The 24,675-nt window shown below is 46.3% G+C and overlaps 1 pseudogene across 1 annotated transcript; it reads left to right on the forward strand.

The window, feature by feature from the left end:
• Positions 1-21,467: 21,467 nt before the first annotated feature.
• Positions 21,468-24,442, forward strand: LOC125505934 (protein DJ-1 homolog A-like; annotated as a pseudogene). The gene is made up of 6 exons (XR_015610155.1): positions 21,468-21,684; positions 22,128-22,414; positions 22,507-22,845; positions 23,267-23,544; positions 23,688-23,828; positions 23,963-24,442. The product of XR_015610155.1 is annotated as a protein DJ-1 homolog A-like (transcript).
• The last annotated feature ends 233 nt before the right edge of the window (positions 24,443-24,675 follow it).

A 24,675-nucleotide genomic window follows, 5' to 3' on the forward strand; every position in this document is an offset into this window, starting at 1 on the left:
CATCAATGGCTTCATCTCTGAAGGTGGCCGCTGCCCTCGCCGTGGCCGTTTGCGTCGTGCTTGTGCTGAACATGGGCCAGCCTGTGGCAGCCACAGAATGCAAAGATTGTCTCGCTGACTGTGTTGACGTTTGCGTCAACTACTCTGACACTGCGTGCAGCGGCATCTGCACCGCCAAACCTCCTGCATGCCAGTCATGCAAGTACGCGTCCTTCCTTACGTGTGGTGGCACATGCTACAGCGCCTGTGCCCATTTCTGCTAAAGCCTATAGTGGCTGTAAGCTGCCTGCGTGTGTTGGTACCTCGTTGTTGCTAAGCCATGTAATTAAGTGAACAAATGCTATTGCTCTGTGCATATGGCAAATGTTCCTTCGCTCTATTGTTCCTCTTTGTTTTATCGTTCCGCTTTGTTTCAACCATCAGTAAATATGCATGTATGTGTGCAAGTCATCTATATATGCTTTGTGCTTCTTTCTATCATGTGTCTGACGTGCTCATGCTGGGGGATATCAGGTGATACCACCTATTACATGCTCCCATGCTAAAAAAATTAAAAAGTCACATTAGATGTTTCAAAAAAATTGAAAACAATTATGGATGTTCACAAGACATACGTTTATAACCCCTAAAAATTCAGATCAAAATTCAAAATATACATTGAGAAACAAAAAAGACAAAACTGTATGTGAATAGTATCATTCCTGACACTGTTCATGTTTTGTCTTCTTTTACACTATTCATTCTAGATTTGTCATTTTTGTTTCTCAATAGGTATTTCAAATATGGGTCTGATTTTTTATGGGTCGTAGACATATGTCTTGTGAAGATCCACAAAGTTTTTCAGAATTTTTTTGAAACATCTAAAGACGCCATCTCCGTCTCCACCATGGCACCACGCTGGCTGCCGGCGGCTGCCACGTCCTTAGGATCGTAGGATACTCGCAGACCAAGCTGCTCGGCGCGGGCGCGTCGGCCCGGTCCTGCCAGGTCGAGGCGGTCGGCCAATGGTGGTGCATCTTCTATTACCCCAACGGGCACCTGGGGCAGAGAAACGACCTCATCTCCCTTGCCCTCGAGCTCGCCCACAACAAACACACCGGCCAGCCTGAGCCCGACCACGTCAACTCGGTCGCGCGCTTAACTCTGGTCCCTCACCACGGCAAGGAGCCGCCAGCGGCGCCGCCGCACACCGTCGAACTGTCGAGGCGGTTTACGTTGAATTGGGGTCAGTGCTTCCGGTTCATCAGGAAGGAAGAGCTCGAGATGTCGGAGGGCTACCTCGTGGACGACTACCTTGCAGTCCGGTGCGACATCGACGTCGTGTATTACACGTGGGCAGCGAGAGACCGTGCGCAGGACGTGGTTGCGAACACCACAGCGATGGGGTTGTTGTGTGGAGGTCACTGTGTAGGCGCGAGCAACCCGGGAGGAGGGAAGATATTCCATTCATTGACACACTGATTCTGTAACTCCACAAAAGAACACTCATTCTATAGATAAACAGAACTAAAATTAGAATTACCAATGACCAGTTCATGAAATTATTTTACATTCAGGTGGTTTTAAAATAAAAATTAATTGGCGTGACCGTACATGGGCAATTATGAATGATTTTTTTTAACACAGTACAGATGCAAGCGCTCATATACACGCGCATACATTCATCCCTATGAACGCACACACGCACACCTTACCTTATGAGCACCTTCAAAAGACTGAGCCAACATATCATCTTCAAATTTACGAAGTCACCGTAGGTATCTCGTCGTCGACGAGTACGTCTCCTATGTGCAGTTTGTGCATCTATGTCAGCTCTTTGTGCATCTATGTTGTGTGCAGTTTGTGCATCTATGTCAATTCTTTTCCACGGCAAACTTTATTGCCGAGTTACATTTTAAAAAGAGATAGGAATTAAAGAAAAAATGGTGTAGATTTGTAGTAAAACCCACTGGCTATTGCAACCAAAAGTACGCACACGTATCATTAAATAATAATTTGATATTTAGAAAAAAAAATAGGGTACACCTAAAAATTTACTGAAATTTTAGATGAAACCTTTTTTAATGATAGTAACAATAAAAAGGTGTTGGGAGACAATTATTATCAGTAGCAACAACAAATTTTGTAACATCACGCTTGGTTTTGCGGCATGATGGTACGGCTTTGCGGGAACAAAAACATCACCGGCGGGGCGGCTGACCTTGAGTGTCAAAAGACTACCTTGAAACGTTCAAACATTCGACCACAACATCACCGGTCTTGTAGCTTCATCCGGTACTTCGAGGGGGCACCAGTTGCTCCAAGGCGTCGCTGGGTGTGGCAGATAATGCTCTAAGATGGCATGCTCGTGCAAGGGCGCCCATGCAGCTATGAAATATGAGTCCCCCTGATTCACAACATCACCCCGCAGCAACTATGTCAATGATGTGTTGGGGCTGCAACGCAGGCGATGCTGTGCGGCGACGGGTGCAACTTGGGAGATGTTGCAACTGCAACGTACGCCATGTTGCGGAGGCTGCAATGTTGGCGATGTTGCGACCACAAAATGGGTGATGTCGTGTGGTGACGGGTGCAACTTGGGAGATGTTGTGACTGCAACATGGGGACATGTTGCGTCGACCGCAATGTTGGCGATGTTGCGATTTCAACATGGGCGATGTTGTGCGGCATGACTAGAACTTGGGATATTTTCAACTACAACATTGGACATGTTCCGATGGCTGCAACATTGTCAATGTTGTGATTGCAACATGGACGATGTTGTGCGGCATGACTAGAACTTGGGAGATTTCACTACAACATGGGACATGTTGCGACGGCCGCAACATTGTCAATGTTGTGTCGCGATGAATGTTTGCAACACTCACCTTGTTGCAAACCTCCCACGCGCAACATGGGTCATGTTGCAAATGACGGTGAAACATGAGTCATGTTGCAAAACGGTGATCACCGCTAAATTGCTCGAGCCACGCGTTAGCGCCCGCCAAAAAGAATCGGCCAACAGAGTTGCAGCATTGCATGTCTAGTTTACAGCAGCGCCGACCAGGCCTCGCAGCGCCACGCGTCAGGCTTTACAGATGACCGGTCTTATAACGACGTGAGTATGCGGTAGCGCCAACCGCCCTTTGCAGTGTCCGCGCTACCGACTTTCCGATGAACAAATATTACATTGATGTAACATGGCGAGCCAAACACTTGTATCACATGAAAGAAAACACTTTGCAGCATGGATCATAATTGCATCAGACACTTATAATCAACCCAAAAGAATGTAGTCAACATTTTTTTAAGCCAGAATGTAATCGACTCTGTAAAATAAAACGAATAAAAACCGATGGCAGTGGACACCAGATGAGAGAGAGAGAGAGAGAGAGCATCATCTTCCTGGGCGTGTTGGTTCGACGGGATGCAGCCATGCATGTATGCATACTAGTGGTGTTGGAAATATGCCCTAGAGGCAATAATAAATTGATTATTATTATATTTCCTTGTTCATGATAATCGTTTATTATCCATGCTATAATTGTATTGATAGGAAACTCAGATACATGTGTGGATACATAGACAACACCATGTCCCTAGTGAGCCTCTAGTTGACTAGCTCGTTGATCAATAGATGGTTACGGTTTCCTGACCATGGACATTGGATGTCGTTGATGACGGGATCACATCATTAGGAGAATGATGTGATGGACAAGATCCAATCCTAAGCATAGCACTAGATCGTGTAGTTCGTATGCTAAAGCTTTTCTAATGTCAAGTATCATTTACTTAGACCATGAGATTGTGCAACTCCCGGATACCATAGGAATGCTTTGGGTGTACCAAACGTCACAACGTAACTGGGTGGCTATAAAGGTACACTACGGGTATCTCCGAAAGTGTCTGTTGGGTTGGCACGAATCGAGACTGGGATTTGTCACTCCGTGTGACGGAGAGGTATCTCTGGGCCCACTCGGTAGGACATCATCATAATGTGCACAATGTGATCAAGGAGTTGATCACGGGATGATGTGTTACGGAACGGGTAAAGAGACTTGCCGCTAACGAGATTGAACAAGGTATCGGGATACCGACGATCGAATCTCGGGCAAGTATCATACCGATGGACAAAGGGAATTGTATACGGGATTGATTAAGTCCTTGACATCGTGGTTCATCCGATGAGATCATCGTGGAACATGTGGGAGCCAACATGGGTATCCAGATCCCGCTGTTGGTTATTGACCGGAGATCGTCTCGGTCATGTCTGCATGTCTCCCGAACCCGTAGGGTCTACACACTTAAGGTTCGATGACGCTAGGGTTATAAAGGAAGTTTGTATGTGGTAACCGAATGTTGTTCGGAGTCCCGGATGAGATCCCGGACGTCACGAGGAGTTCCGGAATGGTCCGGAGGTAAAGATTTATATATGGGAAGTCCTGTTTTGGTCACCGGAAGAGTTTTGGGGTTTATCTAACGTACCGGGATCACCAGGAGGGTCCCGGGGGTCCACCAAGTGGGGCCACCAACCCCAGAAGGTTGCGTGGGCCAAGAGTGGTGAGGGACCAGCCCCTTAGTGGGCTGGTGCGCCTCCCACCAAGGCCCAAGGCGCAGGGAGAGTGGGAGGGGGCAAACCCTAGGTCCAGATGGGCCTTAAGGCCCACCCTAGGGGCGCCTCCCCCTCTCCCCTCTCTTGGCCGCCACCCAAGACCCATCTAGGGCTGCCGCCCCTCTAGGGGTGGGAACCCTAGAGGGGGCGCAGCCTCCTCCCCTTCCCCTATATATATGAGGCCTAGGGGCTGCCCATAAGACAGGTGATTCGATCTCTCGTTGGTGCAGCCCTGCATCTCTTCTTCCTCCTCTTCTGTGGTGCTTGGCGAAGCCCTGCAGGATAGCCACGCTCCTCCACTACCACCACGCCGTTGTGCTGCTGCTGGATGGAGTCTTCCTCAACCTCTCCCTCTCTCCTTGCTGGATCAAGGCGTGGGAGACGTCACCGGGCTGTACGTGTGTTGAACGCGGAGGCGCCGTGCGTTCGGCACTTGGTCATCGGTGATTTGAATCACGACGAGTACGACTCCATCAACCCCGTTCATTTGAACGCTTCCGCTTAGCGATCTACAAGGGTATGTAGATGCACTCTCCTTCCCCTCGTTTCTAGTCTCTCCATAGATAGATCTTGGTGACACGTAGGAAAATTTTGAATTTTTGCTACGTTCCCCAACAGTGGCATCATGAGCTAGGTCTATTGTGTAGATTCTATGCACGAGTAGAACACAAAGTAGTTGTGGGCGTTGATTTTGTTCAATATGCTTGCCGTTACTAGTCTTATCTTGATTCGGCGGCATCGTGGGATGAAGCGGCCCGGACCAACCTTACACGTACTCTTACGTGAGACCGGTTCCACCGACAAACATGCACTAGTTGCATAAGGTGGCTGGCGGGTGTCTGTCTCTCCCACTTTAGTCGGATCGGATTCGATGAAAAGGGTCCTTATGAAGGGTAAATAGCAATTGGCATATCACGTTGTGGTCTTTGCGTAGGTAAGAAACGTTCTTGCTAGAAACCCATAGCAGCCACGTAAAACATGCAAACAACAATTAGAGGACGTCTAACTTGTTTTTGCAGGGTATGCTATGTGATGTGATATGGCCAAAAGGATGTGATGAATGATATATGTGATGTATGAGATGATCATGTTCTTGTAATAGGAATCACGACTTGCATGTCGATGAGTATGACAACCAGCAGGAGCCATAGGAGTTGTCTTAATTTATTTATGACCTGCGTGTTAACAAAACGTCATGTAATTACTTTACTTTACGTCATGTGACAACTTCATGAAGACACGATGATGGAGATCATGATGATGGAGATCATGGTGTCATGCCGGTGACGATGATGATCATGGAGCCCCGAAGATGGAGATCAAAAGGAGCAATATGATATTGGCCATATCATGTCACTATTTGATTGCATGTGATGTTTATCATGTTTATACATCTTATTTGCTTAGAACGACGGTAGTAAATAAGATGATCCCTCATTAAAATTTCAAGAAGTGTTCTCCCCTAACTGTGCACCGTTGCTACAGTTCGTCGTTTCGAAGCACGCCGTGATGATCGGGTGTGATAGATCCTTACGTTCACATACAACGGGTGTAAGATAGTTTTACACATGCAAAACACTTAGGGTTAACTTGACGAGCCTAGCATGTACAGACATGGCCTCGGAACACAGAAGACCGAAAGGTCGAGCATGAGTCGTATAGAAGATACGATCAACATGAAGATGTTCACCGATGTTGACTAGTCCGTCTCACGTGATGATCGGACACGGCCTAGTTGACTCGGATCATGTAATCACTTAGATGACTAGAGGGATGTCTATCTAAGTGGGAGTTCATAAGATGAACTTAATTATCCTGAACATAGTCAAAAGGTCTTCGCAAATTATGTCGTAGCTCGCGCTTCAGTTCTACTGTTTAGTTATGTTCCTAGAGAAAATTTAGTTGAAAGTTGATAGTAGCAATTATGCGGACTAGGTCCGTAAACTGAGGATTGTCCTCATTGCTTCATAGAAGGCTTATGTCCTTAATGCACCGCTCAGTGTGCTGAACCTCGAACGTTGTCTGTGGATGTTGAGAACATCTGACATACACATTTTGATAACTACGTGATAGTTCGGTTAAACGGTTTAGAGTTGAGGCACCGAAGACGTTTTGAAACGTCGCAAAACATATGAGATGTTTTGAGGGCTGAAATTGGGATTTCAGGCTCGTGCCCACGTCAAGAGGTATAAGACCTCCGACAATTTTCTTAACCTGCAAACTAAGGAGAAAAGCTCAATTGTTGAGCTTGTGCTTAGATTGTCTGAGTACAACAATCACTTGAATCAAGTGGGAGTTAATCTTCCAGATGAGATAGTGATGTTTCTCCGAAGTCATTACCACCAAGCTGCTAGAGCTTCGTGATGAACTATAATATATCAGGGACATATATGATGATCCTTGAGATATTCGCGATGTTTGACACCACGAAAGTAGAAATCAAGAAGGAGCATCAATTGTTGATGGTTGGTGAAACCACTAGTTTCAAGAAGGGCAAGGGAACAAAGGGATACTTCATGAAACGGCAATTCAGCTGCTACTCTAGTGAAGAAACCCAAGGTTGAACCCAAACCCGAGACTAAGTGCTTCTGTAATAAGGGGAACAACCACTGGAGCAGAATTACCCTAGATACTTGGTAGATTAGAAGGCTGGCAAGGTCGATAGAAGTATATTGGATATACATTATGTTAATGTGTCCTTTACTAGTACTCCTAGTAGCACCAGGGTATTAGATACCGGTTCGGTTGCTAAGTGTTAGTGACTCGAAATAAAAGCTACGGAATAAACGGAGACTAGCTAAAGGTGAGCTGATGATATGTGTTGGAAGTGTTTCCAATGTTGATATGATCAAGCATCGCAAGCTCCCTCTACCATCGAGATTGGTGTTTGCGTTGAGCATAGACATGATTGGATTATGTCTATCGCAATACGGTTATTCATTTAAGGAGAATAATGGTTACTCTGTTTATTTGAATAATATCTTCAATGGTCTTACGCCTAAAATGAATGGTTTATTGAATCTCGATCATAGTGATACACATGTTCATGCCAAAAGATAGTACCACCTACTTGTGGCACTGCCACGTAAGTCATATCGGTATAAAACGCATGAAGAAGCTCCATGTTGATGGATCTTTCGACTCACTCATTTTTTGAAAAGTTTGAGGCATGCGAACCATGTCTATTGGTGTGTATGCATGAAGAAACTCCATGCAAATGGACCGTTTGGACTCACTTGATTTTGAATCACTTGAGGCATGCAAATCATACCACATGGGCAAGATGACTGAAAGCCTCGGTTTCAGTAAAATGGAACTAGAAAGCAACCTGTTGGAAGTAATACATTTTGATGTGTGCAATCCAATGAGTGCTGGGGCATGTAGTGGATATCGTTATGTTTTTACTTCACAGATGATTTGAGTAGATGTTGAGTATATTTACTTGATGAATCACGAGTCTGAATTATTGAAAGGTTCAAGTAATTTCAGTGTGAAGTTGAAAGATCGTCGTGATAAGAGGATAAAAATATCTATGATATGATCATAGAGATGGATATCTGAATTACGAGTTTGGCACAAAATTAAGACATTGTGGAAATTGTTTCACAACTGATACAGCCTGGAACACCATAGTGTGATGGTGTGTCCGAACATCATAACTGCACCCTATTGGATATGATGCATACCATGATGTCTCTTATCGAATTACCACAATAGTTTATGGGTTAGGCATTAGAGACAACCACATTCACTTTAAATAGGGCACCACGTAATTCCGATGAGATGACACCGTATGAACTATGGTTTAGAGAAACCTAAGCTGTCATTTCTTAAAAGTTTGGGGCTGCGACGCTTATGTGAAAAGTTTCAGGCTGATAAGCTCGAACCCAAAGCGGATAAATGCATCTTCATAGGACAACCCAAAAACAGTTGGGTATACCTCCTGTCTCAGATCCGAAAGCAATAAGGGATTGTTTCTAGAATCGGGTCCTTTCTCGAGGAAAAGTTTCTCTCGAAAGAATTGAATGGGAGGATGGTGGAGACTTGATGAGGTTATTGAACCGTCTCTTCAACTAGTCTGTGGCGGGGCACAGGAAGTTGTTCCTGTGGCACCTACACCAATTGAAGTGGAAGCTTATGATAGTGATCATGAAACTTCAGATCAAGTCACTCCCAAACCTCGTGGGATGACAAGGATGCGTACTACTTCAGAGTGGTACGTAATCCTATCTTGGAAGTCATGTTGCTAGACAACAATGAACCTACGAGCTATGGAGAAGCGATGGTGGGCCTGGATTCCGATAAATGGCTTGAGGCCATATAATCCGAGAGAGGATCCATGTATGAAAACAAAGTGTAGACTTTGGAAGAACTACTTGATGGTCGTAAGGCTGCTGAGTGTAGATGGATTTTAAAAGGAAGACGGACAATGATGGTAAATGTCACCATTAAGAGAGCTCGACTTGTCGTTAAGATGTTTTCTGACAAGTTCAAGGAGTTGACTACGGTGAGATTTTCTCACTCGTAGCGATGCTAAGAGTCTGTTGGAATTATATTAGCAGTCACTGCATTATTTATGAAATCTTGCAGATAGGATGTCAAAACATTGTTTCCTCGACGATTTTCTTGAGGAAAGGTTGTATGTGATACAACCGAAAGGTTTTGTCAATCCTGAAAAGATGCTAATAAGTATGCAAAGCTCCAGCAATCCTTCTGAGGACTGGAGTAAGCATCTCGGAGTTGGAATGTACACTTTGATGAGATGATCAAAGATTTTGGGTTTATACAAAGTTTATGAGAAACTTGTATTTCCAAAGAAGTGAGTGGGAGCACTATAGAATTTCTGATGAGTATATGTTGTTGACATATTGTTGATCAGAAATGACGTAGAATTTCTAGAAAGCATATAGGGTTATTTGGAAAGTGTTTTTCAATGGAAAACCTGGATTAAGCTACTTGAGCATTGAGCATCAAGATCTATAAGGATAGATCAAAACGCTTAATGGTACTTTCAAATGAGCACATACCTTGACATGATCTTGAAGGTGTTCAAGATGGATCAGTCAAAGAAGGAGTTCTTGCCTGAGTTGTAAGGTATGAAGTTAAGACTTAAAGCTCGACCACGGCAGAATAGAGAGAAAGGACGAAGGTCGTCCCCTATGCTTAAGACATAGGCTCTACAGTATGCTATGCTGTGTACCGCACCTGAAGTGTGCCTTGCCATGAGTCAGCCAAGGGGTACAAGAGTGATCCAAGAATGGATCACAGGACAGTGGTCAAAGTTATCCTTAGTAACTAGTGGACTAAGGAATTTTCTCGATTATGGAGGTGGAAAAAGAGTTCGTCGTAAAGGGTTACGCCGATGCGAACTTTGACACTAATCCAGATTATTCTGAGTAGTAAACTGGATTCGTATAGTAGAACAGTTATTTGGAATAGCTCCAAATAGAACGTGGTAGCTGCATCTAGGAGATGACATAGAGATTTGTGAAGCACACACGGATCTGAAAGGTTCAGACCCGTTGACTAAAACCTCTCTCACAAGCAACATGATCAAACCCAGAACTCTTGGGTGTTAGTCACATGGCGATGTGACCTGTGAGTGTTAATCACATGGCGATGTGAACTAGATTATTGACTCTAGTGCAAGTGGGAGACTGTTGGAAATATGCCCTAGAGGCAATAATAAATTGATTATTATTATATTTCCTTGTTCATGATAATCGTTTATTATCCATGCTATAATTGTATTGATAGGAAACTCAAATACATGTGTGGATACATAGACAACACCATGTCCCTAGTGAGCCTCTAGTTGACTAGCTCGTTGATCAATAGATGGTTACGGTTTACTGACCATGGACATTGGATGTCATTGATGACGGGATCACATCATTAGGAGAATGATGTGATGGACAAGACCCAATCCTAAGCATAGCACTAGATCGTGTAGTTCGTATGCTAAAGCTTTTCTAATGTCAAGTATCATTTCCTTAGACCATGAGATTGTGCAACTCCCGGATACCGTAGGAATGCTTTGGGTGTACCAAACTTCACAACGTAACTGGGTGGCTATAAAGGTACACTACGGGTATCTCCAAAAGTGTCTGTTGGGTTGGCACGAATCGAGACTGGGATTTGTCACTCCGTGTGACGGAGAGGTATCTCTGTTGGAGAACGTAGCAGAAATTCAAAATTTTCCTACGTGTCACCAAGATCTATCTATGGAGAGACCAGCAACGAGGGAAGGAGAGTGCATCTACATACCCTTGTAGATCGCTAAGCGGAAGCGTTCAAGAGAACGGGGTTGATGGAGTCGTACTCGTCGTGATCCAAATCACCGATGATCCTAGCGCCGAACGGACGGCACCTCCGCGTTCACCACACGTACGGAACGGAGACGTCTCCCATGCCTTGATCCAGCAAGGAGGAGGGAGAGGTTGATGGAGATCCAGCAGCACGACGGCGTGGTGGAAGTAGCGGGATTCCAACAGGGCTTCACTAAGCGCTGCGGGAGGAGGAAGATGTGTCACGGGAGGGAGAGGGAGGCGCCAGGCCTTAGGTATCGTTGCTCCTCCTCTTCCCCACTATATATAGGGCCAAGGGAGAGGGGGGAGGCGCAGCCCTTTACCCTTCCTCCAAGGAAGGGTGCGGCCAAGGGGGGGGGGAGTCCATCCTCCCCAAGGCACCTCGGAGGTGCCTTCCCCTTTTAGGACTCTCCCCTTTTTTCTCTCTCTTGGCGCATGGGCCTCTTGGGGCTGGTGCCCTTGGCCCATATAGGCCAAGGCACACCCCCTACAGCCCATGTGGGCCCCCGGGGCAGGTGGCCCCACCCGGTGGACCCCCGGGACCCTTCCGGTGGTCCCGGTACAATACCGGTGACCCCGAAACTTGTCCCGATGGCCGAAATAGCACTTCCTATATATAATTCTTTACCTCCGGACCATTCCGGAACTCCTCGTGACGTCCGGGATCTCATCTGGGACTCCGAACAACTTTCGGGTTACCGCATACTAATATCTCTATAACCCTAGCGTCACCGAACCTTAAGTGTGTAGACCCTACGGGTTCGGGAGACATGCAGACATGACCGAGACGACTGTCCGGCCAATAACCAACAGCGGGATCTGGATACCCATGTTTGCTCCCACATGTTCCACGATGATCTCATCGGATGAACCACGATGTCAAGGACTTAATCAATCCCGTATGCAATTCCCTTTGTCTAGCGGTATTGTACTTGCCCGAGATTCGATCGTCGGTATCCCTATACCTTGTTCAATCTCGTTACCGGCAAGTCTCTTTACTCGTTCCGTAACACATCATCCCGTGATCAACTCCTTGGTCACATTGCGCATATGATGATGTCCTACCGAGTGGGCCCAGAGATACCTCTCCGCTTACACGGAGTGACAAATCCCAGTCTCGATTCGTGCCAACCCAACAGACACTTTCGGAGATACCTGTAGTGCACCTTTATAGTCACCCAGTTACGTTGTGACGTTTGATACACCCAAAGCATTCCTACGGTATCCGGGAGTTTCACAATCTCATGGTCTAAGGAAATGATACTTGACATTAGAAAAGCTTTAGCATACGAACTACACGATCTTTGTGCTAGGCTTAGGATTGGGTCTTGTCCATCACATCATTCTCCTAATGATGTGATCCCGTTATCAATGACATACAATGTCCATGGTTAGGAAACCGTAACCATCTATTGATCAATGAGCTAGTCAACTAGAGGCTTACTAGGGACATGGTGTTGTCTATGTATCCACACATGTATCTGAGTTTCCTATCAATACAATTATAGCATGGATAATAAACGATTATCATGAACAAGGAAATATAATAATAATCAATTTATTATTGCCTCTAGGGCATATTTCCAACAGTCTCCCACTTGCACTAGAGTCAATAATCTAGTTCACATCGCCATGTGATTAACATTCACAGGTCACATCACCATGTGACTAACACCCAAGAGTTTACTAGAGTCAGTAGTCTAGCTCACATCACTATGTGATTAACACTCAATGAGTTCTAGGTTTGATCATGTTGCTTGTGAGAGAGGTTTTTTAGTCAACGGGTCTGAACCTTTCAGATCCGTGTGTGCTTTACAAATCTCTATGTCATCTCCTAGATGTAGCTACCACGTTCTATTTGGAGCTATTCCAAATAACTGTTCTACTTGGAGCTATTCCAAATTGTTGCTCCATTATACGTATCCGGCATCTCTACTCAGAGCTATCCGGATAGGTGTTAAGCTTGCATCGACGTAACCCTTTACGACGAACTCTTTTACCACCTCCATAATCGAGAAAATTCCTTAGTCCACTAGTTACTAAGGATAACTTTGACCGCTGTCCTGTGATCCATTCTTGGATCACTCTTGTACCCCTTGACCGACTCATGGCAAGGCACACTTCAGGTGCGGTACACAGCATAGCATACTGTAGAGCCTATGTCTTAAGAATAGGGGACGACCTTCGTCCTTTCTCTCTATTCTGCCGTGGTCGAGCTTTAAGTCTTAACTTCATACCTTATAACTCAGCCAAGAACCCCTTCTTTGACTGATCCATCTTGAACACCTTCAAGATCATGTCAAGGTATGTGCTCATTTGAAATTACCATTAAGCGTTTTGATCTATCCTTATAGATCTTGATGCTCAATGATCAAGTAGCTTAATCCAGGCTTTCCATTGAAAAACACTTTCCAAATAACCCTATATGCTTTCCAGAAATTCTACGTCATTTCCGATCAACAACATATATTCATCAGAAATTCTATAGTGCTCCCACTCACTTCTTTGGAAATACCAGTTTCTCATAAACTTTGTATACACCCAAAATCTTTGATCATCTCATCAAAGCATACATTCCAACTCCGAGATGCTTACTCCAGTCCTCAGAAGGATTGCTGGAGCTTTGCATACTTATTAGCATCTTTCAGGATTGACAAAACCTTCCGGTTGTATCACATACAACCTTTCCTCAAGAAAATCGTCGAGGAAACAATGTTTTGACATCCTATCTGCAAGATTTCATAAATAATGCAGTAATCGCTAATATAATTCCAACAGACTCTTAGCATCGCTACGAGTGAGAAAGTCTCACCATAGTCAACTCCTTGAACTTGTCGGAAAACATCTTAACGACAAGTCGAGCTTTCTTAACGGTGATACTTACCATCATTGTCCGTCTTCCTTTTAAAATCCATATGTACCTAACAGGCTTACGACCATCAAGTAGTTCTTCCAAAGTCTATACTTTGTTTTTATACATGGATCCTCTCTCAGATTTTATGGCCTCGAGCCATTTATCGGAATCCGGGCCCACCATCGCTTCTCCATAGCTTGTAGGCTCATTGTTGTCTAGCAACATGACTTTCAAGACAGGATTACGTACCACTCTGAAGTAGTACGCATCCTTGTCATCCTATGAGGTTTGGGAGTGACTTGATCCGAAGTCTCATGATCAATATCATAAGCTTCCACTTCAATTGGTGTAGGTGCCACAGGAACAACTCTTTGTGCCCTGCTATACACTAGTTGAAGTGACGGTTCAATAACCTCATCAAGTCTCCACCATCCTCCCACTCAATTCTTTTGAGAGAAACCTTTTCTCGAGAAAGGACCCGGTTCTAGAAACAATCCCTTATTGCTTTCGAATCTGAGACAGGAGGTATACCCAACTGTTTTGGGTTGTCCTATGAAGATGCATTTATCCGCTTTGGGTTTGAGCTTATCAGCCTGAAACTTTTTCACATAAGCGTCGCAGCCCCAAACTATTAAGTAATGACAGCTTGGGTTTCTTTAAACCATAGTTCATACGGTGTCATCTCATCGGAATTACGTGGTGCCCCTTTTAAAGTGAATGTGGTTGTCTCTAATGCCTAACCCATAAACTATTGTGGTAATTCGATAAGAGACATCATGGTATGCATCATATCCAAATAGGGTGCAGTTATGATGTTCGGACACACCATCACACTATGGTGTTCCAGGCTGTATTAGTTGTGAAAGAATTTCCACAATGTCTTAATTCTGTGCCAAACTCGTAATTCAGATATTCATCTCTATGATCATATCATAGATCTTTTATCCTCTTGTCACGACGATCTTTCAACTTCACCCTGAAATTACTTGAACCTTTCAATAATTCAGACTCATGATTCATCAAGTAAATATACTCAACATCTACTCAAATCATCTGTGAAGTAAGACCATAACGATATCCACTACACGCCTCAGCACTCATTGGACTGCACACATCAAAAATGTATTACTTCCAACAAGTTGCTTTCTAGTTCCATTTTACTGAAAACGAGGCTTTCAGTCATCTTGCCCATGTGGTATGAATTGCATGTCTCAAGTGAGTCCAAACGGTCCATTTGCATGGAGTTTCTTCATGCATACACACCAATAGACATGGTTCGAATGTCTCAAACTTTTCAAAAATGAGTGAGTCCAAAGATCCATCAACATGGAGCTTCTTCATGCGTTTTATACCGATATGACTTACGTGGCTGTGCCACAAGTAGGTGGTACTATCATTACTATCTTTTGGCATGAACATGTGTATCACTACGATCGAGATTCAATAAACCATTCATTTTAGGTGTAAGACCATTGAAGGTATTATTCAAATAAACAGAGTAACCATTATTCTCCTTAAATGAATAACCGTATTGCGATAGACATAATCCAATCATGTCTATGCTCAACACAAACACCAATCTCGATGGTAGAAGGAGCGTACGATATTTGATTATATCAACATTGGAAACACTTCCAACACATATCATCAGCTCACCTTTAGCTAGTCTCCGTTTATTCCGTAGCTTTTATTTCGAGTTACTAACACTTAGCAACCGAACCGGTATCTAATACCCTGGTGCTACTAGGAGTACTAGTAAAGTACACATCAACACAATGTATATCCAATATACTTCTATCGACCTTGCCAGCCTTCTAATCTACCAAGTATCTAGGGTAATTCTGCTCCAGTGGTTGTTCCCCTTATTACAGAAGCACTCAGTCTCGGGTTTGGGTTCAACCGTGGGTTTCTTCACTAGAGCAGCAGCTGAATTGCCGTTTCATGAAGTATCCCTTTGTTCCCTTGCCCTTCTTGAAACTAGTGGTTTCACCAACCATCAACAATTGATGCTCCTTCTTGATTTCTACTTTCGCGGTGTCAAACATCACGAATATCTCAAGGATCATCATATATGTCCCTGATATATCATAGTTCATCACGAAGCTCTAGCAGCTTGGTGGTAATGACTTCGGAGAACCATCACTATTTCATCTGGAAGATCAACTCCCACTCGATTCAAGCGATTGTTGTACTCAGACAATCTGAGCACAAGTTCAACAATTGAGCTTTTCTCCCTTAGTTTGCAGGCTAAGAAAATCGTCGGAGGTCTTATACCTCTTGACGTGGGCACAAGCCTGAAATCTCAATTTCAGCCCTCAAAACATCTCATATGTTTTGCGGTGTTTCAAAAACCATCTTCGGTGCCTCAACTCTAAACCGTTTAACTGAACTATCACGTAGTTATCAAAACGTGTATGTCAGATGTTCACAACATCCACAGACAACGTTCAAGGTTCAGCACACTGAGCGGTGCATTAAGGACATAAGCCTTCTATGAAGCAATGAGGACAATCCTCAGTTTACGGACCTAGTCCGCATAATTGCTACTATCAACTTTCAACTAAATTTTTCTCTAGGAACATATCTAAACAGTAGAACTGAAGCGCGAGCTATGACATAATTTGCGAAGACCTTTTGACTATGTTTAGGATAATTAAGTTCATCTTATGAACCCCCACTCAGATAGACATCCCTCTAGTCATCTAAGCGATTACACGATCCGAGTCAACTAGGCCGTGTCCGATCATCACGTGAGACGGACTAGTCATCATCGGTGAACATCTTCATGTTGATCGTATCTATCATACGACTCATGCTCGACCTTTCGGTCTCTTGTGTTCCGAGGCCATGTCTGTACATGCTAGGCTCGTCAAGTTAACCCTAAGTGTTTTGCATATGTAAAACTGTCTTACACCCGTTGTATGTGAACGTAAGGATCTATCACACCCGATCATCACGTGGTGCTTCGAAACGACGAACTGTAGCAACGGTGCACAGTTAGGGGAGAACACTTCTTGAAATATTAATGAGGGATCATCTTATTTACTACCGTTGTTCTAAGAAAATAAGATGTATAAACATGATAAACATCATATGCAATCAAATAATAGTGACATGATATGGCCAATATCATATAGCTCCTTTGATCTCCATCTTGGGGCTCCATGATCATCTTGTCACCGGTATGACACCATGATCTCCATCATGATCTCCATCATCGTGTCTTCTTGAAGTTGTCTCGTCATCGACATGCAAGTCGTGATTCCCCTTGACAAGAACATGATCAATCTCATACATCACATATATCATTCATCACATCCTTTTGGCCATATCACATCACATAGCATACCCTGCAAAAACAAGTTAGACGTCCTCTAATTGTTGTTTGCATGTTTTATGTGGCTGCTATGGGTTTCTAGCAAGAACGTTTCTTACCTACGCAAAACCACAACGTGATATGCCAATTGCTATTTACCCTTCATAAGGACCCTTTTCATCGAATCCGATCCGACTAAAGTGGGAGAGACAGACACCCGCCAGCCACCTTATGCAACTAGTGCATGTTTGTCGGTGGAACCAGTCTCACGTAAGAGTACGTGTAAGGTCGGTCCGGGCCGCTTCATCCCACGATGCCGCCGAATCAAGATAAGACTAGTAACGGCAAGCATATTGAACAAAATCAACGCCCACAACTACTTTGTGTTCTACTCGTGCATAGAAACTACGCATAGACCTGGCTCATGATGCCACTGTTGGAGAACGTAGCAGAAATTCAAAATTTTCCTACGTGTCACCAAGATCTATCTATGGAGAGACCAGCAACGAGGGAAGGAGAGTGCATCTACATACCCTTGTAGATCGCTAAGCGGAAGCGTTCAAGAGAACGGGGTTGATGGAGTCGTACTCGTCGTGATCCAAATCACCGATGATCCTAGCGCCGAACGGACGGCACCTCCGCGTTCAACACACGTACGGAACGGAGACGTCTCCCATGCCTTGATCCAGCAAGGAGGAGGGAGAGGTTGATGGAGATCCAGCAGCACGACGGCGTGGTGGAAGTAGCGGGATTCCAACAGGGCTTCGCTAAGCGCTGCGGGAGGAGGAAGATGTGTCACGGGAGGGAGAGGGAGGCGCCAGGCCTTAGGTATCGTTGCTCCTCCTCTTCCCCACTATATATAGGGCCAAGGGAGAGGGGGGAGGCGCAGCCCTTGCCCCTTCCTCCAAGGAAGGGTGCGGCCAAGGGGGGGGAGTCCATCCTCCCCAAGGCACCTCGGAGGTGCCTTCCCCTTTTAGGACTCTCCCCTTTTTTCTCTCTCTTGGCGCATGGGCCTCTTGGGGCTGGTGCCCTTGGCCCATATAGGCCAAGGCACACCCCCTACAGCCCATGTGGCCCCCCGGGGCAGGTGGCCCCACCCGGTGGACCCCCGAGACCCTTCCGGTGGTCCCGGTACAATACCGGTGACCCCGAAACTTGTCCCGATGGCCGAAATAGCACTTCCTATATATAATTCTTTACCTCCGGACCATTCCGGAACTCCTCGTGACGTCCGGGATCTCATCCGGGACTCCGAACAACTTTCGGGTTACCGCATACTAATATCTCTATAACCCTAGCGTCACCGAACCATAAGTGTGTAGACCCTACGGGTTCGGGAGACATGCAGACATGACCGAGACGACTCTCCGGCCAATAACCAACAGCGGGATCTGGATACCCATGTTGGCTCCCACATGTTCCACGATGATCTCATCGGATGAACCACGATGTCAAGGACTTAATCAATCCCGTATGCAATTCCCTTTGTCTAGCGGTATTGTACTTGCCCGAGATTCGATCGTCGGTATCCCTATACCTTGTTCAATCTCGTTACCGGCAAGTATCTTTACTCGTTCCGTAACACATCATCCCGTGATCAACTCCTTGGTCACATTGCGCATATGATGATGTCCTACCGAGTGGGCCCAGAGATACCTCTCCGCTTACACGGAGTGACAAATCCCAGTCTCGATTCGTGCCAACCCAACAGACACTTTCGGAGATACCTGTAGTGCACCTTTATAGTCACCCAGTTACGTTGTGACGTTTGATACACCCAAAGCATTCCTACGGTATCCGGGAGTTGCACAATCTCATGGTCTAAGGAAATGATACTTGACATTAGAAAAGCTTTAGCATACGAACTACACGATCTTTGTGCTAGGCTTAGGATTGGGTCTTGTCCATCACATCATTCTCCTAATGATGTGATCCCGTTATCAATGACATCCAATGTCCATGGTTAGGAAACCGTAATCATCTATTGATCAACGAGCTAGTCAACTAGAGGCTTACTAGGGACATGGTGTTGTCTATGTATCCACACATGTATCTGAGTTTCCTATCAATACAATTATAGCATGGATAATAAACGATTATCATGAACAAGGAAATATAATAATAATCAATTTATTATTGCCTCTAGGGCATATTTCCAACAGTCTCTGGGCCCACTCGGTAGGACATCATCATAATGTGCACAATGTGATCAAGGAGTTGATCACGGGATGATGTGTTACGGAACGAGTAAAGAGACTTGCCGGTGACGAGATTGAACAAGGTATCGGGATACCGACGATCGAATCTCGGGCAAGTATCGTACCGATGGACAAAGGGAATTGTATACGGGATTCATTAAGTCCTTGACATCGTGGTTCACCCGATGAGATCATCGTGGAACATGTGGGAGCCAACATGGGTATCCAGATCCCGCTGTTGGTTATTGACCGGAGATCGTCTCGGTCATGTCTGCATGTCTCCCGAACCCGTAGGGTCTACACACTTAAGGTTCGATGACGCTAGGGTTATAAAGGAAGTTTGTATGTGGTAACCGAATGTTGTTCGGAGTCCCGGATGAGATCCCGGACGTCACGAGGAGTTCCGGAATGGTCCGGAGGTAAAGATTTATATATGGGAAGTCCTGTTTTGGTCACCGGAAGAGTTTCGGGGTTTATCGGTAACGTACCGGGATCACCGGGAGGGTCCCGGGGGTCCACCAAGTGGGGCCACCAACCCCAGAAGGTTGCGTGGGCCAAGAGTGGTGAGGGACCAGCCCCTTAGTGGGCTGGTGCGCCTCCCACCAAGGCCCAAGGCGCAGGGAGAGTGGGAGGGGGCAAACCCTAGGTCCAGATGGGCCTTAAGGCCCACCCTAGGGGCGCCTCCCCCTCTCCCCTCTCTTGGCCGCCACCCAAGGCCCATCTAGGGCTGCCGCCCCTCTAGGGGTGGGAACCCTAGAGGGGGCGCAACCTCCTCCCCTTCCCCTATATATATATGAGGCCTAGGGGCTGCCCATAAGACAGGTGATTCGATCTCTCGTTGGTGCAGCCCTGCATCTCTTCTTCCTCCTCTTCTGTGGTGCTTGGCGAAGCCCTGCAGGATAGCCACGCTCCTCCACCACCATCACGCCGTTGTGCTGCTGCTGGATGGAGTCTTCCTCAACCTCTCCCTCTCTCCTTGCTGGATCAAGGCGTGGGAGACGTCACCGGGCTGTACGTGTGTTGAACGCGGAGGTGCCGTGCGTTCGGCACTTGGTCATCGGTGATTTGAATCACGACGAGTACGACTCCATCAACCCCGTTCACTTGAACGCTTCCGCTTAGCGATCTACAAGGGTATGTAGATGCACTCTCCTTCCCCTCGTTGCTAGTCTCTCCATAGATAGATCTTGGTGACACGTAGGAAAATTTTGAATTTCTGCTACGTTCCCCAACAAGTGGTTGGGGCGCCGTTTAGGAGATAGTTGTGCGCACTTTTTCATTTAAAAAATACATGAGGTCCTTGCCTCCATCTAAAAAATATCTCAAAAAAAAGCCTCACCTCCATAATAAAAGAATAAAAAAGAAAAAAATTATCACCATGAGCGAGCGCCACTTTACATAGCCTTCATTAAAAAAATACATGAGTTCTTACCTCTATTTAGAAATAAAAAAATACATCATCTCCATGGTGAGAGATGGAAATCCAAGTAGGTTGACATACGGCGGATGGTAATGCGGGACTTGGGTTGTCACGTCATCTCCAGCCGTAGGTTGACGTCAACCTACGGCTGGAGAAGGTTTCCCGCAGCGCAGACAGGCCCTAATAATCAATCTTGGGCCAGCGACCAGCTCATCATAACAAATTAGTGCGTCTGATGGCTCTTCTCTCCTTTCCATAAAGGTGAGGAAGGATCGGGCATGTTGTTTTTTCTTTCAAACACAACAGGCGCCACGATCCTGTTGCAACGAGAGCCCTTGACGGGCCCTCGCAAAGCAGCCGTGGTCGACTATATTTGCCACGGGCTCTAGCCCACCACCCCGATGTACTACCAGCTCAGTAGCTGGCTGGAGCGACAAGCGCGCACCACCACGCTCGGCTGACGCGGTGATCATGGATAGTAAGCTTATATAGCTCAGGAGTGACCTGCTCTTCCTCTATGGCGTCTATGTAGTATGCATCATTTGGTGTCAGACGTCATAGAATAGTACAGAAAAGTCTAACTATGACGTGGCAAAAACTCTCCGTCCATGGACCTAACACATCTTGGTCCACGTAGCGTGGAGGTGAGTCTGGGACGTGCAGGGGCTCCAGAGATGACGCACAGCGGTGCTTGGCGACCATGCAGTGTGCAGCCCTACCACGTGCCATTGTTTAAAGTTGAGCTCATGTCATGTCAGTGTGGCCATCAGGCAGGCCATGTGACTTTCCAACTTGTTTATTCATCCTCGTGGGAAGCGCGCGGCAAGAGGTGAGAAGACCACCGAGATCTGAGTCTGCCGGCCAGGAAAGAGAGCGCCGATGGCCGCCGTCGCCCCCGCGCCGGAGGATTACCAGGCCGCGCAGGCCGCCTACAAGGTCCAGCTCGTCGCCGCCCACGTGGAAGACGACGAGCAGCGAGGGAGCTGTTGCTGCTGCGGTGTTGTTGGCTTTTGATCGTTGCTAGATCAAATCAACCGAACCTGTATACACACGTACAAGCTAGCAAGCACACAGGCTCACTGCTTGATTGATAAACAGTGCCTATGCACTGTCCCGCTTTACGTGTGTACGTGAATCACTAGTAAGCTAGCTAGATTTGCTTCGAGCAATCAACTTTTCCAGCGCCGTCGGCGAAACACAGCGACTTGTAAACTTCGACGAACAAAGCGTGAAGACACCGAATCGATATGATGGCCAAAGGCTCGTATCGAGCCTTGCTTCTCTTTGTTTTGATCTCTTTTCGTTGTACAGATTATAAGGGATATCTTGAGTATATATACTAGCTCAGCTGGCTAACTAGCTGTCTTACTCGGTTAGGAGTTCTAGCACTACACGGACACGTACTCGAGACGTACACGGTGTCATGCTTATTCCTTACAGGTGCTGCGTCTTCGTCTCTGGCGAGGCGAGCCACGTCTTGGTGCCGCCGGAGGCTCGTCGGACGGACCGAGCCGGCAGCCAGGCCAGTGCTCGTCGCGGTGGCCACCGGCACGGAGCCGCTCGAGGCGGCCGCCGCGGCCGACATCCTCAACCGCGCCGGCGCAATGGTCACCGTCGCCACCGCGTCCGAGGGCCTCGTCGTGGAGGCCGGACACGGGGTCAGGTTCGCCGCGGACGGCAGAGTCGCCGGCCTGGAAGCAGAGCAATTCGACCTCATCGTCCTACCAGTACGTGTGCCCAGTCAAACTAGTGTGTCAGTGAGTGTCTGTCATCATCATCCTCAGTTCACTACCACCTTTGTACGTGTTGCTGGTCGTAGGGAGGAACAGCAGGATCAGCCAACCTCAGGGACAGCAAGCAGCTGGAGAAGATGGTGAGGAGGCACGCGGAGTCGGGCCGCCTGTGCGGCGCCATTGGCAAGTCGCCGGCGGTGGCGCTGGCCCGGTGGGGCGTGCTCGAGGGCTTCAGGGCGACCTGCCATCCGGCTCTGCTGGGGCGGCTGGGCCACGACGGTGGGGTGATCGCCGTGGATGACAGGGTGGTGACGGACAGGAACGTGGTGACCAGCCAGGGCGTCGGGACGGCGATCGAGTTCGCGCTCGCCTTGGTGGAGCAGCTCTACGGCCAACGCAAGGCCGAGGAGGTCGCCGGACCTTTGGTAACTACGGTCTACCAGTGTACTACTACTACTACTACTTCAGTTCAATCTTCTTACATGATGTTATTATTAATATTAAGGCCTCCTTTGGTTTGGAGAAATTTTATGGAAATTTCATAGGGTAGGATTTTTATAGGAAAAATTCTTATAGAGCTCTTTGGTTTGTAGGAATGGAATCCTATTCCTATTGAGGAAATCTTCCTATCCTACACATTTCATAGGAAAATAAACATTAGCCTAGACCTAATGGAAAAAAATTCTATGATTTGAAACAAAAAACATCTCCTTTCCTATTCCTACTCATAGGATTTGAGTTGCATGTCATCTCATTTTCTATGATTTTTCTATTCCTATAATTTTCCTACCCTATGAACCAAAGGAGGCCTAATTTGTGGAATTTTCTTACATATGCAATTACTAGTATATGCGCCCCCAGCAAGGAGTCAAGTATACCATGCAAGAGTACAACGAGATCCAATGGAAATGCACCGGCACACCTCAGGTTCTTGTGCCGGTTGCCGACGGCTCGGAGGAGATGGAGGCTCTCAACCTGATCGATGTCCTGCGGAGGGCAGGCGCACGGTCGCGTCAGTCGAGGACACGCCACGCATTGTGACCCGCCATTACAAGCTCAATCTGATCACCGATGTGATGCTAGAACAGGCTGCTGAAATGGAGTTCGACCTCATCGTCATGCCGGTAAGTTCGAATTGAGCTGAGCATTTCTCTTTTTCTTTCAAAGTGGGCAAACCCCGGCTGTAATCAAAATTGCTGCTTCTGGGACTACTTGAGTGATATTGTTGTTAAGTTGTATCTTGTATGTGTATATGTATGCATTATAGGGTGGTCTTCCTGGTGCGCTCAAGTTCACCCGCACGGAGAAACTTGTGGGCATGCTGAAGAAACAGGCAGAATCTGGTAGACCCTATGGTGCAATATGCGCTTCCCCTGCTTACGTCCTCGAGCCCCACGGTTTACTCAAGGTACTTAGCCCTTTTTATGTGAGTTTGATGCTTTTCGGCTTGTGTTTTCCGCCTTTCCTTTTTTTTTTGAGACAAAAGATGTCATGTATTGATATACTAATATGGTGATGGGGCAACTTATCTTCTCATTATAGGGTAAGAAAGCAACATCATTTCCACCCATGTCGCACCTCCTTACAGACCAGAGTGCGTGCGAATACAGGGTCGTCGTCGACGGTAACCTTATCACGAGCAGAGCACCAGGGACCGCCACAGAGTTCGCGCTGGCCATCGTTGAGAAACTATTTTGTGAGGAGAAAGCGGTCGCAATAGCCAAGGAGTTTGTTTTTATGTGACAACGTGCATCTATGAGGCGGGCAATGCCCATTTTCCACGGCTACTATGGGGCTCTATCTACGCTGGTCACTTTTAGATTATGTATAAGCTCTAGGTACCCATATTCCACGATGTCGTCCAATATATCTGATGAATATTAGTTTGAAGATCTTCAATAAGGTTGACACCGACTGCAAAGCAGCTATTGTTCATAATGGAATTACAACTCAGATGCATGCCCGACACATTCTAGGGAGTGTGGTTGTGTTGTGGGAAACATTCTAGGAGCTTCATACCAAGAACTTCAACGGAGATATTTTCAAAGTAAATTTCAAGTAGGCATAAGACGAAGTGAGTGAAGGCATATGTTGGGTGAGGCTGAGGCAGTGAGAAGCCAAATTTCAACGGAGATAATGTTATTGTCTTAGCATTCTTCTCCGATACCTTCGAGGTATTTCCATTATTTTCCAGAGGTGTTTTTGGAGATGGTGCTACCACTAGGTGCCACACCCACTTTGGTGAAGAGAGTTTT

The sequence above is a fragment of the Triticum urartu genome, chromosome 1A (genome assembly GCF_056163025.1).
Source record: "Triticum urartu cultivar PI428250 chromosome 1A, HENAU_Tu73, whole genome shotgun sequence".
In the NCBI taxonomy this organism is placed as follows: Eukaryota; Viridiplantae; Streptophyta; class Magnoliopsida; order Poales; family Poaceae; genus Triticum; species Triticum urartu.